We start from the raw sequence: 6755 nt of genomic DNA, 5'->3' as shown, positions 1-6755 counted from the left end.
CGGAGCTGGCATCCGGGCTGCCGCAAGATGGGATCCGCACCGCCGGCGGTTTTGACCTCGCCTTCTGCCGGCGGCGGTAGCTGCGTCCCATGGCCGAGGATGACTAGGTGGACGGGCGGAGGTAGGAGGTCACTCGGGGATTTTTTTGTGCAGACTGACATGTAGGTCCCACAAGTCATAACGCCCGGTCGAATAGAAGGCGTTGACTTAATGGGCGACATGGGCCCTGTTTGGATACTCTAAGTTAGAGGTTAGATTCTAACCCTGAACTAACTCTAACCAAAGTGGTGTTTGGGTGGCAGGGTTAGATTGACAACAAATGTATCCAAACAGGGCCATGGGTTGAAACGTGCCTATAATGACACTTTGTAGAGTAGTCGTTTCTTGGTAGGGCTGGTTGGTAAGAGCATGTACAATGGTTGATAAGGTAGTCTTATATTAAGTCTGCCATGTATGCAAGTGGTAGTAGTTTCTTGGCATTATTAGTGGTTTCTTGCATTATTAGGGGTTTCTTGTAAGGAACAATGTACTACTAGGGACAAAAGGCGATTCTAGGTTGCGTTGTACTCCAATGAGTACTACTAGTGGTCGCGGGAGTGTATACCTCGTTTTATGGGTTCAATCCCGGCCGAACGCACGGTGGCCTTTTTTTAAATAGTAACTTCGCCGCGAGCCAATATTTTACACGAGTAGTTTGAGTTTTGAAGTCAAACGGACGTGCGGCACCACAATCTAGGTGCACTGGATAGCCTAGCCACGTGAACGGGTTTTCCTTCCCAGCATCTCGTGGCTCGCGTGCTCGCCCTAGCCGCACCTTGCTTGCAGCTTCCTCATCAGCTAGTAGCATATTTAAACTAGCGCCTCCCAATTAAGCCCGAGGAGCCGGAAAAGCCTGGCGGGGCATCGGGAACTGTGCAAATATGGCTCTGTACGTAAAGTGCTCTACTACTACTCCATAGCTTGTGGCGTTTCACACATGGACTTCACTCCATTATCGGCTCTACTATAAAAGAAATACCTCTTGACGTGTTTTTTTGAAACGGAGGCAAAAGCTTTGCTTCATCTCATTCATAAAGAAGGAACTACTAACAAAGTTCGACGAGATCCATTACACCTCCACAAATGGAAGCGAAAAGCCTAGTCTCGCTGTATCAAATAACTCAAATGTTTTGCCCCCGCAGTAACCGTCGCTGATAAACACGCTGCTAGTGTGTGCGTGAGAGGAGCGGCTGAGTAGGCCAGCTACGTGAGAGGAGCGGCTGAATAGAGCACCGAGAGTACCCACTAGGCCACTACGCAGGTGTACTTTCCCTGCATTGATAGTACAACAATGGTTCTAGAGAACAATAGTACCCTCCACTTCCAACTGTAGCTCCTTGGCCCTGAGATTCAAGAGTTCAAAACTGGTGCACTATACTAGAAGTACAGTACATCGCACTACTAGTTGAGAAAGTAGTACTAGTACTGCTATAGTATGAGTACGTACTCCTCCGTCACATAATGTAAGACGTTTTTTGACACTAGTTGGCGTGTATAAAAAATAGCAAAAAATACCCAAAATTTCTTAATCCACGCCAAAAACTACTAGCCAGTGCCAAAAATTTCTTACTAGTGCTATTATTTACAGTATAATGCAACCCCATAACGTCCCATAATGCTAGTACTAGTAGTAAAAAATAGCCTCACCCCTTCGCTAAGGAACGATCTACAGTTGGAAGGGACGAGGCCCTGCGGTTACTACGCTCTTATCTCCTCCTCGCCAGTTCCCCTCCCCCCGAAGAGAAGGCAGTTCATCACTGCTCCCATGGATTCGCCAGGCGATTCTCCTCCTCGTCGGGGCTGGGAGACCTTGGACGACGATCCTCTGGGAGAAATCGCACGCCGCTCCGACGTCCTCACCGCCGCAAGACTCGGAGCTTCCTGCACCAACTTTTTCAAGACGATGCTTAAAATGGCTTGGGAAAAGGCCATGCTTGTTGGTCTTCCATGCGTCCTCGAGGTGATGGTTCTTCTATGGGACAATCCTTCGAACAGTCCACCGCTCCCTAGCCATGGTTGCACGTTGACTCCGCTAGAGTTGCCGACGTTGAGAGGTAGTCGGATTTTGTCCGATGAGTAGGTCAGTAATGGAGTTTGATCATGTAGTACTTAGTTATTCCATTTCCATCCCGTAATTTCTCCGCTTCCCACCGTCTTATATATAGGTCTGGATCGGTGCCAACAAAGATTGGCTTGCAAACCTCCGGCCGGATACCACCATCATTTTGCACAACATCCACAGCAGTGCGGCCATTCCGGTAGACCCCTTCTCCACCATTGGGATCGGCCTTCCGGACTGGCCGGGATTGAATACGTATGATGATGCCTACATGAGATTGAAGAATATAGCAATTGCGGACCCGCCGACAAAGCAACGCGGCTACGACGATTACTATCTCATCGCGGTGTTCGACATAAGGATTGCCATCAATGCAAGAGGCAGTAACGGCAGAGGCTGGCGCATGTTGGCGGCGGCAGATTTGTACCCCTACACGTTCGAAGACGTCGTGCGCCATCTAGGTCGCATCTTCGCGGTGACAAGCCAGGGGACTTGTTTCATCTGGTTGCCATCCTACGGTACGGGATATTACAAACGGAATGCACAAACCATCATTTGCATCCCTAACGGTACTCCATTATTTTGCAGGGACCAGTCATCCCGCAATCAAAATAAGATCGCCGATGTTGGATGTGCATTTGCATCCGCGATTCGGTCTAACCTGGAACCTTGTAGCTGACTTTGGCATATTGGGATCAACTATCTTAGCAGTCGTTACCCATGGTACCACTGATGTGCAACATGGTCACACAATCTACCATGATCGGACTATCACCACCTACCCAGGTATTCCATTTTTTAACCCTCTCGCCTTCTCTTTCATTGTTGTACTAGTACTCTACTTACGTACTAGTAGGAGTACTTTTTACCTTGGAGGACGCGTATACCTAGCTAGGCCCTTGAAGACTTGAACCCACTAGCTGCCACCATTTTTGTTTTTCCATGTCTTACTATCTCATCCATGTAGCCAAGAGTGGCTATATATAATAAGCCGGTTATTTTACTTCCTCTATACCGGAGTAGTACTATTTGTTGCACAGCATTACTGACCGCCATATTTGAGCACAACATTATTATGCATGGACCTTGACTATGTACGTCACCATGTGTCCAGATCTGAGATGCCGCGTGTACCAGATGAACGGCGCCGAGTTCGACCCCCGTGATGCTACGTGGTTGCCGAGGAACACTCTTGGAGAGTACTCGCTTTTCATTGGGGACAACTACCCCATTGTGAAGTGGATGCCACCTTCCGTGCATGACACGGAAGGCCTGTCGTTCATGAAGCATGGTTGTGTCTTCAGTGCGCACTGCTGGATGAATGGCATGCTGGGACACGCTATCCCTGATTTATGCCGCTTCAGCTTGGATGAGTCTCCATCGTGTGGAACCAGACTAGAAAGCTGCGACAATGATTCCCGTTGCCCATTGCTATGGATCATGCCATCCATGAAGAACACCTGGGACTGGAACTTGGAGGAGGACATGTAGCCCATCTATAACGTGTAAGTGGAGTATGGTAAATTGTGAACGGTAGCGCTGTGAATATATGTAGACTAGTCGTGCACAAATTTATCACATGAATTAGAGATGAACTTGTGTGGCCTACTAGCATTTGTCATTTAGAATTTATTACTAGTAAATGTGTTATGTGTACGTGCAACTTGTGTGGTTGTTGCACGAGCTCCAACACGCTCTTTGAGAAAAAAAGGTGGCACAGCTTTGGATATACGTGACGTGGCGGCATCATACAGCAGCATCGTTCGCTATAGTTGTAGTACGCTCCTACTAGGACGACAACTCCTATAAAACCTTGCGCTTGGCTCTTTGCCTCTTCGGGAGGTTCAACAGTTCGTATTCGTGTGAACCTTGCACTTGGCTCTTCGCCTCTTCGGAAGGTCCAACCATGATGATACTACAGTACACATTATGCTTCTGGCAATATGACACCGATTGAACTGCTGCACGTCCACCGCGAGGGCGAGGGCGAGGGAGAGGGAGAGGGAGAGGGCGCTGCAGTCAAAACCCTCTCCTCGTCCTGCGAACCACCGCGCGCGTGGGTGAGGGAGAGGCGTAGTAAGCAAGCTTCTCCTCGTTCGGCGAGTTGACGGGACACATCAAAGCAGTATTAGTACTAGTCCATACTGCGTCCTTTCTGGTTAATATGGCTTAATTTGAAATGAGAAAAATACACTGGCGGTCAACGTATGTAACAATACGCTATTTACGGTCACTATATATAGTTTTGCGGTGATTATACGATCACTAGCTCATCGTAGAGCACCGTATTGCACCCTACTGACCGGCCACATAGTCGACGTGGCACTTTGTTGACTGGTTAAATTGTCACCTGTTTTCTGGGTCCCACCTGTCAGTTGGCAGAGCAAAGAAATCAGCTAAAAAACAAAGAGTGTAGTACATCTACACTTCCAATGCATTTAGCCTTTAATCTAAATCGATATTGATTGACTAATGCACCAACTTGTGCTCTAGGTATAGGCTACATGTCTATCCTTAATTACAGCATGCAACGACCTTCACTTAATCTTCTTCTCTCAATGGTCGCATGCACACATAAGTCTGCTACTTTTGGGCGTTAATTATGCCCTGGTCAATGTGTAAATCTCTAAATGTCCAGTCTTTCACGGACGTAGGGAGTAGGTTGAGCACTTGAGCGTGAGCGTGTGTGTTGCGTCATGTGCTGTGTGCTGCATGGGTGCGTGAGTGTTGCGTGCGTCCATGTGTACGTGTGAGTGTTGCATGTTGCATGCATGCATGCATGCATGCATGGGGCTTACTCCCTCCCATTGACATGTTCAAATTTCAAGCTTCCTCTTTTCCCTCCATATGGTGATACTCCCTCTGTTCCCAAATACGGAGTAAAATCCTCCCTCTGTTCCCAAATACGGAGTAAAATCCTCCCTCTGTTCCCAAATACGGAGTTGTCTTTCTCGAGATTTCAACAAATGACTACGTACGGAGCAAAATGAGTGAAGTGAGCGTAGAGGCATAGGGATAATGTATAAAGGAAGTCTTCGCGATCCATTATTCCCCATCTCGGTCAGAGAGAACTATTCAACTAGTCTTCGCAGTGAAGTGACAATACACGCTGCAGCAGATGGGACACTTAATTAATAAGCTGAACCAGCGTGTTGTGTTACTAAATCAGCCTTACCCAGTACTGCCATCATGTTTGCCAGTAGAGCACGCTTCTGTCCTCCATTAACTGACATATGGGCCCTCTTGTGGTAGACCCACATGTCATCGGTGTAACTATTTACACTCCGAAGGACGGTATATCCTGGTGGTAGTAGTAGAACTGAGATTTAATGCACTTTCTTCCCCGTCTTCCACTCTTCTTCCTCCTCTCTTATTCTTCCTCCTCTCTTCCCCATCGTCGGCCGCACACCATTTCCCCCCGCTCACTACTCGCCCGCCCGCGCTATCTTCCTTGGTAGCTCGCGCGTACCATATCCCCCCGCTCACTGCCCAGCCACACGAGGAGAAGCTTCTTCGCTCGCCCGACCGAATCCACTTCCCCGCTAGCTCGCAGGCACCGAAAACCCCAATGGCAGAACCGACTGACACGCAGAGCCACGATTGGAATTCCCTTCCCGATGTTCTCTTGGAGCAGATCTGTAATCGTATGGACCTACTCAGCACCGTCCGTCTGGCCGCATGCTCGGTGTCTTTGTACCGTCTACTCGTCTACAACCGGCCGGCTCTTTTCAAGACACCCTGCCTGCTGATGCCCGATCCTCGCAGGTGGCCCAGACACCGACTTGACGATCCTACGGAGGTTTCCGTGGTGCCCCTCGACATGCTACCACTACCCGTCCAATACTGGGTGGGCATGAAGGCCAACTGGATCGTCCTCATCCACCAATCCGGTAGTCCGTGGTCTCTCGTGGATATCTACACCCAACGACAGATCACCCTTCCATCTTTGGATACCGCCGCCATCGAGCCTCGCGGCCCGCCGGACACTCCTGCCTACTACGCACGAGACGCGTCGAGCTTTTGGCTCGACCTCTGTTTGCTGAAGGTTGTAATCTGCAAAGTGCCCACACCATCATAAGACTACATGGATTACAAGCTCATTGCCGTGTTCAACATGGGATTAGTCTATCTGGAATCCGGTCGCCATACATGGTTATGGCTCATCGTCGATCCTCTTTACCCAACACTTCTGTCTGATGCTATAGTGCATGATGGCATCGTTTATGCGATCGACGCACAGATTGGCTGCCTATACTGGTGGAATCTATCGTCGTGTAATTGTTCTATCTCATCTCATCTTTACCTTAAGAATACGACTGCCTATTCATTGTTACAAATTTAGAATATATAGTATGTCTATAACCACATCATTGCTATATGTTCCTCTCATTTCCTAGATTTTTATGACCACACATGTTATTGTTAGAGTTGATATGAGAACAATTGGTATCTAATGATTGTTAGAATAGATATTATGAGTATAACCTCATGATTGCTATATGTTACTCTCATTTCCAGGATTTTTATAACAACGCATGTTATTGCTTAGAGTTGATATGATAACTGTAGTAAGTGCTATGGTAGAATATGAGTAGGCCCTTTCATATCTGTTTTCCTCTCATTGTTACATGATATTTGAACCATGATATATTGCTAG

This window comes from Triticum aestivum, chromosome 7D, assembly GCF_018294505.1.
Source record: "Triticum aestivum cultivar Chinese Spring chromosome 7D, IWGSC CS RefSeq v2.1, whole genome shotgun sequence".
NCBI lineage: Eukaryota > Viridiplantae > Streptophyta > Magnoliopsida > Poales > Poaceae > Triticum > Triticum aestivum.
The sequence above is the reverse complement of the archived record's forward strand: the minus strand, read 5'-3'. Positions refer to the sequence as shown.